Genomic DNA, 13,886 nt, shown 5'->3' on the forward strand with positions numbered 1-13,886 from the left:
CCTGCAGGCAAGCTTAGTGGCCCAGTGACCCTCACACTGGAGTCTGAAGCCAAGGCAAAGAAGAGTGTGTACCAAATTATTTCCTTGAGTTACAGAGATCTCCAGCAAAAATCAGGACTCTTTTAGGTATTACAGCTGCACTCAGGGCTGAAACCAAAGACATTTTCAATGTGATTTGTAAGGTGAGGTAACAATTGGTAAACGAAAACATAAACAGCAAATAAATGGAATAAAAGGTTCCATAGGTAAAAACACCCGTTATTGTGATACAATCGTTTTAGCCACATTTTAGCCTTGGCTCTGCATGTATGGGGAGCTAGAGATGAAGAGAAATAAGGAGCTGGAGGGAACATATGGGAATGTCACAGGCGGTGAGGACGGAACACTGAGGTGACACTTTCACAGCAGTCATGGACCATTAGAAGGAGAAAAAGTGAAAGAAACCAACTCAGTTACCTTTTGATTGGAAAATGGGTGGAATGTTAATCTGATAACTGCGTCTCAACCTTTGTTCAGGCTCTTTCAGGCTCCTTCAGGCTGTTCAGGCCTTGTAAATACACGCAGCCTGATCCCGTACATCCTGTACAATGCAGGAGTGCTACGTTACTCCCAGCTACTAGCTAATATCACATGGTGCCTGAAAGCTCAGGGCTTTAGTCACTTGTTTTTACTGTTAACATAAAACATTAAATACCGCAGGCTCACATGCCAGTCAATAAAGGTTGGTGCTTCTAGGATTGTCTACCAATGAAGTTACCACTGTTATTATTAAAAAGTTTAAATTCTTGAAAATTTGAACAGAAAAAATAAAGAGCAATTGTCGTGCTTAAAAAAGTCTTACAATTGATGAATTTTTAGGCCTACCGGTAAACTTCCTTTACAGAAATCCAAGGATGTCATGGAGACACGCGAGGAAGACTGCTGTTATGCTATACTCTACTACTTAGGAACACAGTCCAAGGTACCATCTAGTCCTGCATATTAAGTCCATCTAATTCTTTTTTCCTAAAGGCCAATTTACATTTTAAAGCATAAAGTGCACCTCTTGCCTTAAGCATGACATTAAGCTCATGTGTAATCATTGATGACTCATTTAATTATCATGGTGATTACTATAATTTTTATAATACACCATGTTTAAAGTTCTAACTGGCTAAGAACGATAGTTTAATGAACGGTCCAATTTCACTATAGGCAGCGTTCTTAATGATGCCTGTAATTCACACTACTGCTTTTGATTATATGAACCTTTCTTCAATTGCCAAATCTGAAGTCTTTAAGCATATGTCCAGTCCTGATGGTTACCTAAAGCAATTATTTTTAATTTCAGTTTGAGGGGTCCAGTCATTTCCAAAAGTGAGTTCAGAAAATTGTAATATGTCATTTTTACCTGAAAATCTCCTGCATCCCAATGCTTTGGGACAACTAATTAAAATTAGAGGTTCACTCATTTTTGGGAATGTGCCCTTGAAGTCCCAGTGAAAATCTGCCTACAGGTACACATAACCTTGAAAGCTGGCAAGCAGTGTTGAGTTTCCCAACATACACATAATCAGTGTGGGCTAATTTTTCATACCAACTAAAGTTCACAACCGAGTTTATTGTCTATGCAGTGTGATAACAGTATAGGTAGGGATACAGTTGAAGTGTTAACTAAGAGGAGGAGGCAGGTAAGAAATACCAAACAGCCATCTTCTCATCCTGGAACACTAAGCAGTGCTAAGGCACTGTAGCACCCTTTCCTTCTCGGCTGTGTCCACTCCTGCCAGGAATACCTGAGGGAGTAAGGGTCTCTAACAAGTTTAGGAGCACAATCTAGCTGTAAGTGATTAAGGGGGTCCTTCAGCAGCAGGACAAATTATATTTCTCTTCGATCTCATGACTCAAGTGACATGATTTATTTAATTTGTATTGATCTGGACATGTAATGGCAAGAAGACTCTGGCCCTTGCTAAGTAGAATAATAAACTGATTCTGTACCTCCTTCTGTCTGTGAAGCCTAAACTGCTCTACCCTATTTAGAACAATACTAACAAGACAGTTGATTAAGTACAGGTTATTATCTCCTGTGTGGGTGCACTTCTACTGTAAGACAGTGTAGGTGGGAGCCAAGGGAAGACAAAGCTGAACAGTGTGTTCAGGACTTCTCTCCCCCTGACCCCCAGTTGCCAGAAGCATACAAGTGCGCAGGATGCTCCACAGTCACCACTGAAATTATCCCTTAGGCACACTGGTAATGTGCTCTTCAAAAATCTTTCTCTCTTCCCAAACCAACCCTGTTCCCTGATTTTCTCTGTTTGCAGTACAGAAAGAAAATAAGTAGAGACAATTGCTTCGAAGATTATAAATGTTAGGAGCATACTATGCAACCTCATAATTAGTTTCATTTCCCCAGTGTGCACTCAACAGTCCATTCAACATGGATGTTATTAGAAGCTTTTCCTACCCATCCTGCTTCTGCTGTAGTCTTTTTCAGACAAATGACTTCACAGTCACACAAGCTTTCTGACGCTGCCCTGTTCCTACTTTCAATACTTCAGCTCTTCACCCAAGTGGGACTTTTTTTTTCCCTCCCAGTGTATGCATTGTTAGGATACAGGTTGCTTGAACACTCCTTTAAGGATGAACTCATTTCAATTGCTAAGGTCAATAGATCTACTGCGTGTGGGGAAAATGAATCCCTTTTAGATTATATTTGCTGTGAAAGATTTTAATTATTATTTTAATTATTATTAAAAAAAAATTAATTTATTTTAATTTTAATTGGTGCTTCCATGGATGGATGAGCTCACTGATCCGGGGGCTAAGGTTTGTTTCCTCACCTTAGAAACTGCAAATACAACAGAAGCAATTGCTCAGTGGTCCTTCATATCAAAAGCAGATTGTGAGTGAAGGTCTAACCTTTGTCTCTCTGAACTCTAACCCCAGCCCTAAACCTAGCATGAGCCCTAGCCTTGTTCTGAGCCTTAGCCCAAACAGGTATCTATGACCTAGACTTTATTTTAATCCCATAGTTTGTCACCTTTCTAAAATTTGTCTTTCCCCTAAACCTAACTAGGGAAGTGGGGTGAGCCTTAGCCCAATATCCACAGCCTGAGTCCAGTTAAAAAAGTGTGAATTTGGGGGGATGGAGGGGTATGTGAGTTTACTTCTGCGCATTTTATATTATTAAACCTGATGGGGTTTTTTTTGTTTGTTTGGTTTTTTTGGTCCATTTCTTAAGGTTATCTATTTATGTGTCTACACAGTCCTGATTTCTCTCGGTATTGTTCTTGTCTTCTGAGTTTATGTTGTTCGCAAATTGTATTACCGAAGTGTTATTTTTTGTACCCAGATTATTAATGAATATGTTGAAAACTCACTGCTAATGACAATCCTTAAAAGCCTCTGTTACTAACCTCTCTAAAACTCAACAATTTCTTCTTAGGCACAACTCACAGTCTTATACCCATTAGATCATTTCCTACCCACCTCAACTAAATAATCATCTTAAGGTCATTAAACCTTTTGAGTGTTTTTTCCTTCTTGATTATGATTGTTTCCATGTTCACATTGTCATCTCCAGTGACTAGATTTTCTTTGTCCCTAGGAAGAGAGGAAAACAGGCTGGAACATGGTAAATTGTGATTGATTACACCAATTATTTTTTAAACATGAGTTTGGTCCAAAGCAAGTTGCCCAGAGATGCTGTGGAATCTCCATCCTTGGAGATCCTCAAGAATCAGTGGGACATGGCCTTGAAAATCTGCTCTGATTAGATCTGCTTTGAGTTGGGTGTACAGGGGGTGGACAGCAGACTAGATGACCTCCTGAGGTCCATTTCAAATGTAATTATTTCACAATTCTACTTTTAACACCATGATCCTTACTGATATCAGAAGCCAATGCATCTCTAGATGATCTTTTACTTCTATCCTGTTCTCCCATCACAGTTGTACTTCTTCTCTTCTCTTTTATTTGTATGTTTGAAGTACTTATACTATATTTTAAGCATATTTTTGCTTTTTTATTTTTAAATAATGTGGAAACACAAATATTAATACAATTGTGCTGGCACTGTGTATGTATAAAACAGTACTGTCTTACTAAAGAAGTAACAGCAAAAGATCAATTCTGGAGCCAGAACTTGAACCATCAAAATGAGAAAGACAGTAGCCATTGAAATAATTTACAGAAAGATAAGGCATAAAGTAAAAAAATATAGAAATGAATAATCCTTTTCCCATGTCATAGAAATCAAGCTTCTTTGGAAAATAGGATTTGTATCCGTATGTGAGTCTCATTTTTTGCACAAAGATATGCAGAAATTCATACAAGATGCTAAAATGCTTCCGTACAAACCAGCAATATTTAATTAGACCCACTGCAGGTGGAGCAGAAATGACGTTGGTGAATACATGACTAAGAAAATCTCCTTGTAATTTTCCTTGTTATCGGAAGTACAGAATAGACTTAGGAGTTATTGAGATAGTCTGATACCATAAATGACATTTCTATTAACATTCTGGCAAAAAGTCCCAGCACACTGCTGGGATCAGGATCAGTGCTGAATTCCTGAGTTTGGCCCTCTCTTGTGAATCACTTACTATAATTCACTCTCCAATCAAATGTCCCCTCTGACCATTCCTCTTAGTAGCAAAATTATGCTTTGGAAGATTTGCAGCTGAATCCCACTGTACCTCAAGACCTACAAATACTGTGCCATCGCCAAGTGGACTTGCTTACATAGAGATGACTACCCTGCTGCTAATTAGTAAGCTGATGATTTGACATCTTTGCAACCACCAGAAATCATCCAAGACAATGAATGAATGCTGAGAACGCAACAGAGACATTCAACTGATTTTAAATTACCTACTAGCTTTAAAAGGATTGGGCCACAATGGAGTTCTTTCACAAAATGTCCTTCTAACTAATTTTGTTAATCTAAAGAATGGGTACATGTTTGCAGAGCATTGACCACAGCCAAGAATCAAGTCTTGAAGAAATTGAATTTTTCTTGTCACCTATTACTTAGATTGCACTTTAACTATGAGCGATTTCACAGCTCCAGGGAGAATTTTCTTCAAGCTGCATGAAAAATTACGAATACTTACTAGCAGTTTCATCTTGCTATAGCCTTCTACTCATATGAATTCTCCTCCAACTTTCCTCTTCTGCATGACTTACATCTTAGAACGTACTTCCATAGCCATCTTCCAGTCAAAATCTTGCCATCCTTTCAAATTCATTTCAAAACACGTGATGTCACAGAAAGATATTGGGTGATCTCAGAAAGGACCTCAAACTATCACAGGCAGATACAGACACATGTTTAAGGCCCTTACAGAACTACACAACATGTCGACTTTCTTATCATCTGTTTTGTTACTGAATATATTTTTGTCACATTAGTCTGAGTTGTTAGTTAACGATTAGGCATTTGCAAGACTAGTTATGACAGAGGGAAAAATGGTGAGAGTTGGATTTCTTTTGCTGCAATTCTGCTTGTTTACAAGTGATGTACACAAAGGTGTTTTCTTGCATATAAGAAGCAGACAATTTCTTTGCTTTCAGGTGCCATATCTGAACCCTCTGACAGTTCTGGGGCCCAGAAGCTCTAATTTTTTGCTGCTTCTTCATGGAATCATTGAATGGTTTAGATTGGAAGGGACCTTAAAGATCATCTAGTTCCAACCCCCCTGCCATGGGCAGGGACACCTTCTACTAGACCAGGTTGCTCAAAGCCCCATCCAGCCTGGCATTGAACACTTCCAGGGATGGGCCATCCACAACTTCTCTGGGCAACTTGTTCCAGTGTCTTACCACCCTCATAGTTGAAAATTTCTTCCTAATACCTGGTCTAAATCTAGCCTCTTTCCATTTGAAGCCATTACCCCTCGTCCAGTCACTACATGACCTTGTAAAAAGTCCCTCCCCAGCTTTCCTGTAGGCTCCCTTCAGATATTGGGGGGCTGCTATAACGTCTCCCTGTAAGGTCTCCCTTCTGTAAAGTCTTCTCTTCTCCAGGATGAACAACCCCAACTCTCTCAGCCTGTCTTCATAGGAGAGGTGTTCCACCCCTGCGTGGCCCTCCTCTGGACCCGCTACAACAGGTCCATGTCCTTCTTATGTTGAGGGCTCCAGAGCTGGATGCAATATTCCAGATAGGATCTCACCAGAGCAGAGCAGAGGTGCAGAATCACCTCCCTCAATCTGCTGGCCACGCTGCTTTTGATGCAGCCCAGCATAGAGTTTTCCCTCTGGGCTGCAAGAGCACATTGCTGGCTCATGTTGAGTTTCTCATCAACCAACACCCCCAAGTCCCTCTTCTCAGGGCTGCCCTCAATCCATTCTCCACACAGTCTGTATTTGTGCTTGGGATTGCCCCGGCCCACGTGCATGACCTTGCACTTGACCTTGTTGAACTTCATGAGGTTTGCACAGGCCCGCTTCTCACACCTGTCCAGGTCCCTCTGGATGGCATCCCTTCCCTCCAGCATGTTGACGTGCTCCACACAGCTTGGTGTCATCACCAAACTTGCTGAGGGTGCACTCCATCCCAACATACATATCGCCAACAAAGATGTGAAACAGCACCAGTCCCAGTACCGACCCCTGAGGAACACTGCTTGTCACTGGTCACCACTTGGACATGGAGCCATTGACTGCGACACTTTCCGTGCGACCGTCAGTTCCTTACCCACCAAGTGATCCATTGGTGAAATCCATGTCTCTCCAATTTAGAGAATGGCATGTCAGGCAGAACAGTGTCAAATGCTTTGCACAAGTCCGGATGGATGACATCTGTTGCTCTCCCCTTATCCACAAGGCTGCAATTCTGTCGTAGAAGGCCACCAAATTTGACAGGTGCAATTCGCCCTTTGTGAAGCCATGCTGGCTGTCACCAATCACCTCCTTATTTTCAATGTGCCTTAGCAGAGTTTCCAGGAGGATCTGCTCCATGATCTTGCTGGGCACAGAGGTGAGACTGACCAGCCTGTAGTTCCCCAGGCCTTCATTTTTACCCCTTTTAAAAATGGGGGTTATATTTCCCCCTTTCCAGTCAGTAGGAACTTCACCAGACTGCCACAAATTCTTGAATATGATGGATAGTTGCTTGGCAACTTCATCTGACAGTTACCTCAGGACCCATGTGTGAATCTCATCAGGTCCCACGGACTTGTACACCTGCAGGTTCCTCAGCTGGTCTCAAACCCAGTCTTCTTCTTCAGTGGGTGGTGCCTCATTCTTCCAGTCCCTGCCTTTGCTTTTTGCAACTTGGACCGTGTGGTTAGAGCCCTTCCCAGTGAAGAATGAGGCAAAAAGTCATTGAGTATCTCAGCCTTCTCCATGTCCCAGGTGACCAGCTCTCCTGTTTCCTTCCTGAGTGAGCCCACATTTTCCCTAGTCTTCCTTTTGTCACTGATATACCTATAGAAGGTTTTTTTGCTGCCCTTGATGCCCCTGGCCAGATTTACCTCTATTTGGGCTTTAGCTTTCCTAACCTGATCCCTGGCTGCTTGGACAATTTCTCTGTATTCCTCCCAGGCTGCCTGTCCTTGTTTCTACCCTCTGTAGACTTCCTTTTTCTGTTTGAGATTGTCTGGGAGCTCCTTATTCATCCACGCAGGTCTCCTGGTGCTTTTTCCTGACTTCCTCTTTGTCAGGATGCATCACTCGTGAGCTTGGAGGAGGTGGTCCTTGAATATTAGCCAGCTTTCTTGGGCCCCTCTTCCTTCCAGGGCTTTATCCCACTGTACTCCAGCAAGCAGATCCTTGAAGAGGCTAAAGTCTGCTCTGCTGAATCCAGGGTAGCAAGCTTACTGTGTGCCCTCCTCACCACCTGAAGGATCTGAAACTCCACCACCTCGTGATCACTCCAGCCCAAGCTGCCCTTGAGCGTGACATTCCCCAATAGGCCCTCCTTGTTGGTGAGAACAAGGTCTGGCATGGCACCTCTTCCAGCGTGGGAGTTCTTGACTGTTTGGCTGTGGGTTGTGAAACTCTTTTATTTTCTGATGGATTGTACCATTGCCTTCTGCATCAAATGCGTATGGATACCCAGCAATGTTGTGTTCTAGCGTCTGATCCAATCTTTTCATGACTGTTGCCCTGAGTGGTGTCTTGAGTTACTCTCTGTGGACAAACTTGATTGCTCATTCCATTGACCTAACATATCCACCATCAGTAAATTAGCCTGCTATTCTGTATTAAGCAAAAGACCCACTTCATGGAAGCTGTTAATACCTTTCAACAATATTTCAGACAACACATTACTGTTGTTACAATTAACTTACCCAAACCATCTCTATACCTGACCTCAGTCACATGGCAGTTCTTCCACCCTCACTAGATTATTGAAACCTCTGTAAACAGAAAGATAGATTGAATGTCATTCCAGTCTAATCCCTCCTGTGAAATTTTGCACTTCTATCCTAATTGTTCTGAATAATTCATTTCAGCTCTCTTTGTGCCAACACCCAGTTGCTGATATTTCAACAGATACTGAATTTTGCTGCAAACGAAAATGAATCTGCATTGTAAAAAATCTTTCTGTACCTCTGGTAAATTAATCCAGATTCTGGTTCAGAAAAAGGTAAAAAAGAATAAATTATTGCCTACAATGCCCAAACCTCTTATGCTTCTAGCCTGACCAAAATTCGTCAGTTAACAGAAATATGTTTTACCAGTTAGTCACTTCCTTGCTTCACTTGCACGAGAGTATGTTTTCTTAGTTGTTCCAGACAATGCAATACTTTTATTTGCCAGAATGCTAAAGAGGTTCGTCTAACTTGACATCATTACTGAGGGCTTTATTCTGACCAAATCCTGATGTGTGGTGGCCAGCTATTACTCAACACCTCCCAGGATTTATTTGTAACATAATAAGGCTGACATTTTTTTTCCAAATGTGCCTTTCAGAATAATGGATGATTTTCCCATGCTGCATCTAATTATCCTGCAAAGACCATTACACATCTTCATTTGTTTTCTATAGACTGGGGACATTTTCTTTCCCCTCCTTCGGCCATTTTATTTAATTCTATTACAGAAGTTCTAGAGTCCATGAGGAGTTTTGGAAGTAAATGTACATAGGTATGTGTAAACAGTGGCTGTCTTACATTCGATGGATCAGAAAAGTTTCTTGTTTCATGATATATTTTAACAGAAAAGGCTGAAATTTATTTCTGCTTCACTGCATTCCATCATCTAATAAAAACAACTATTTTAAAAATATTTTTTCTGGAAATAGAATATTTTTCCTCTCAAAATAAAAATGCATTTTTTTTCTTCATAATGGCCTCAAATCAGAAGTCAGAGCATGTTACAATGGCACAGAGAGATTGTGGCAGGCACTAAGCTGTAGTGCTAAGTGCAACCTCCTAAGTGCAACTGCTCAGTAAAGTAATGGGGTGTAGAGGCTGCAGACAAGTCAGAAGTGGAGCAAATGCTGGAAAGGTCTCACCAGGGGCAGCACAAGCTCCTGGGAAATAGACTGAGGGCGCCTGTCCTGGCATACAATATGGGTATAACTAATCCCACTCCACATTTGTTCTCTGTGGTAATTTTTGTGGTCCTGGGATGTGCTGGGATGTGCTGGAGAGTCCATCTTATGGCTAAAATAAGAACATTGCTCTGAGGAGCACTGAATGGCAATGTACACCTTGGCCATTTATGGGCACTGTAAGACCCCTAGTTACCATGGCAATCAACATAGTCTTACCAGCACTAAATCACTGTATCTCAGGCCTGTAGGAGTTTGTCATGACCAGAAGGACATGCCACTTCAGTGGCAGAAGTATTCTGTTCTGTAGTAGGTGTCAGCTGTGGGATGGAGCAGTGGGGTGGACTGAGAGAGGAGCTGGCAGCATGCTCATGTACAATCGTTCTCTGATGGATATAGATTACCCTGGCAGTTGCCTCTTGTTGGCTGCTCTGGGATGGACTGCCTCTGGATGCAGGCATGTTGCTCCTTTGGATAATGACATTGTTTATAGTCTTAGCAGAACTGACAGTATGAACCAGTGTATTGGAGACCCTTGGAAAAAGGAGGCTCATAGCAATGCAAATGCAACAAATTCTGAGTCCTTGTGTGCATCCTTGGAGATCAGAGCTGAATTTTCCATGTCCAGCTTAGTCAATCTTTCTCAGAGCTGTGGTTGTGCACATCAAGGTTCCTCAGCCATGGGTGTTCCCATGATCATAGAATCATAGAATGGTTTAGGTTGGAAAGGACCTTGAAGATCATCGAGTTCCAACGCCCCTGCCATAGACAGGGACATAGTTATGAATTACATTCTTCTTCTTTTTCCCTAGGATGTAGTGTCCTCCTTGGAACAGCAGTTCACTCCCATGATGCAAGCTGAATTCTCGGTGCTGGTTGATGTGCTGCACAGTCCAGAACTTCTTTTTCCTGAGGGGAGCGATGCCAGAATAAGATGCGGTGCTTTCATGTCCAAGTAAGTGGTGTAAGGAGAGGCCTATTTGCTTCTTTGCAAAAGGTGGCAGAGAGCTAAAATTTTCAACAGCACTTACCTCTGATTTTCAAGAGTGACTTAAGCATGTAGGTGTCTGAGTTCATATTGAAAGCTTAAAGTGAGGTCTTTTGCTGTATGTTTTAGGTTTCTCAGCAGTTTAGGAGTCTGGAGACGAGTAGAGCAAGAAGTTGCTTGCCTTGCCTGCCTAGAAATTGAATGTTAGTAGCTTGTTAAAACTGTGACAGGCTTAACCTACTTCTGTTTTCTTAATGGGCTACTTTTGCTATTAAGTTTCTCCAAATCTACAGCAGAAACTTAGACTTTCCATGGTAGTGATGTTGAAGTGCTTCTTACTACTTTTAGTAACTCCTATTCTTGCCATGGATACCCAGCACAGGTGGTCAGGTAGAGCCCCAGCAGTGACAGGCAGCAACAGAGCACCATTCTGAGAGAGAACAGACCACCAGCCTCTTTGGGACTTACTTCTCTAAACTAAGAGAAGAATGACTTCAAAACCTCTGCAGCATCACATGCATGAGAAAAGGAATGTGTTGTCACTGCAGACTACATCTTTTACATAAACTTTTATGTAAACATAAACATAAACTTTTATTTAAACATCTTTTACATAAAAAGACCCTGGTAAATGTTATGTTGTTGGTACATGGAACAAAGGTATTAGAGGTCAGACGCTGTGCGGGAAGTGAAATTATTAATCACTGAACTGCGTTAGCACAATATTTTTTCTGACATTCAAATATTAGCAGAAATGGAGATGCACTTGCTTTATCAAAATTGCACAGTGAAGAAATTCTAACCTTTACCCTCAATTAATGTACCACTCTTGTCTGTCCCAATTTTCTGAGAAGCAAGATTATTTCAATGCTTTCACTCAAGAATGACATTTTTACTGGTATTTCAGTGATACAAAATCACAGCCCTGGAGCCTTAAAGTCCCACTTAGCTCCTATGTACTTTTCTGCCCTGAAGGCTGAGTAAAATCTGAGTACAGATAAGTTATTCAAAAAAAGAGGTATATAATCACTTTCAGACCATGAAATTTTAAGGATTCTGTGATGAGCTTTAGTGCAGCTGGTGTGAATGGAAACCTTTCTGCTGACGATGGTGTGATCCAGGCAGGACGCCAACCCTGATCTTTCTCCCAGCGAGAGTTTTACCAACACAGTATCAAAACCGGTCTCTATATAAGCCAAAGCTGCAGCAACAATCCCATCTGTGAGTCAAAATGTGACTATTAATTTTGCCCTCAAAGCTCAGCTGCAAAGTGATATGGAATAAAAAAAGATTAAAACCTCTTTTTGCTATTGACCGCTCCCACACCAGAGATTAAAAGGCAGCCAGGCAGACAGTTGATTTGACATTCAGCTGCACGTCTCGGGGACTTGACAGTCGCTGATAGGATTTCCCCTCCCTTGTTCTGCACTGCTTCCTTTCCAGAAATCTCTACCCTCTTGGCTGTGCGGAATCAAATGGCCCCGTTCAAGCTGTTGGGACAGGAGCAAGCTGCAGGGGGGAAAGGAGGACAGAAACTGCTTAAAACAGCTGTAAAAAAAGATTATCAGCCTAAAAACACTGATCAAAAACTGGCTACCACTTACCAGTCCTAAATAAGACAAAAATAACTATTCATGAAAAAAAGGAAAAAAATATTACCTGATATCTTCCTGAACTAAGGGGACATTTGCCCTCAGTATAAAATATTAGCAGTTATTTTTAATATGTATATTCAATATAATACTTTTACTATTAATATTAAACATTTGGTCAAGACTCAGACCCATTTGGCTCAAGGAATGCATTTCTGAAGGAAATGGAGGAATTTCTGAAGGAAATGGAGGAGTCCATACATATTAAACCAAACAGGTCTGTTCATGGTCGTCCGCATGGTTTAATTACTCGGTGTCGCTGGGAACAACATTTGGAATGGAACAACAACAGATCCATTTCTGGTGCTGTACACAGTACTAACACGGGTCAGGAACAGTCCTAGAAGGGAAGTATGGATGAAACCATCTTGGCTATGGAAGGAAAGGGGACAACTGCTTAGTTGAGTGGATTCAAGCAGCACACCACCACTTGCTCTTGGGCCCAAAGAATGGTTCCTAGTTGCCCAGGACTGCAATTTGCATATCACTGTGATCCATTTCTGGTGCTGTACACAGTACTAACACGGGTCAGGAACAGTCCTAGAAGGGAAGTATGGATGAAACCATCTTGGCTATGGAAGGAAAGGGGACAACTGCTTAGTTGAGTGGATTCAAGCAGCACACCACCACTTGCTCTTGGGCCCAAAGAATGGTTCCTAGTTGCCCAGGACTGCAATTTGCATATCACGGACTTAGTGCATTTCCATGTTCTATTTTCTGTAGCAAACAATTCTCACTTTAACACCATTTAAAATAGATTTATTTGCTGAATAAAACATATATTATTTTCAGTGTTCTTTATTTCCATGTGGGTGTTGATCAAAGTGAATTTTAGACATGCAGACTCCATTGATATAAATTCACCAAATCAGTTATCACAGAGGATTCTTGTACTGTTGCTGAATAGTCCTGTCAAATTCAAGCTTACCGTTTTTTTAAAGTCCCAACACCATTATGAATGTTACTGTACATCTTATTTCTAGTGCTTTCAAGACACAAACTTTTGTTTATTTTGCGTCAGCTAGGAACTGTTTTATCCAGCTATTCTGAACACACATAATTAAAGAAGTTCCACGTCATCCAATTTATAATATTTATTTTCAGCTACAGTAATTTTGAGCACAAAATCACCAAATTGTCTGCATCCTCCCTGAGGGCCTTCTCACTTGCCATGAGCTATTCCAGTCATTAAGACTAAGGCTGCGTCTACACAGGAGGCTTTTAGCAGTAGGACACTGAATCAAGCCAGCTAAGTTTAGACATTTTCCTGAGATCTCTATGTCAGGAACATCCTCATTGTAAGCTTCCTCAACAGTCAATGGGGAAAAATAGATACCCCCAAGGGGTGGTCCAGAAGATTTCTAGGATGAATAACTGTCTGGACCTTTCTCTCCAGGCTCTTGCACCCTGACACCCTGAATTACTTCAAGTCCCAGAAGTATCTGACATGTCTGGACTTTGGAACGTAATGGAGCCCATAATGGAATTATACCTAAAGGAGCTGCCTTATACATGGACAAGGAGAGTGAGATAAAACCTTACTCCACAGAACCCGTCATGCTGAACTGAAAGAGTCTAAGCTAGCAGCTAAGCACATCAATAGCACTGGAGGGAGGGGGTCACTAAGGTCGCTAGGATTATATACATGAACCTTAATTATAAAAATATGCCTATCTTGAATTACGATGTGTAGTCTTCAAACTTCTTCTGCAGATAAGTGAGTGAATCAGCCCTTTCTTATGAAATATTATAGGATGAA

Source organism: Charadrius vociferus, unplaced genomic scaffold (genome assembly GCF_000708025.1).
Source record: "Charadrius vociferus isolate BGI_N301 unplaced genomic scaffold, ASM70802v2 scaffold43, whole genome shotgun sequence".
In the NCBI taxonomy this organism is placed as follows: Eukaryota; Metazoa; Chordata; class Aves; order Charadriiformes; family Charadriidae; genus Charadrius; species Charadrius vociferus.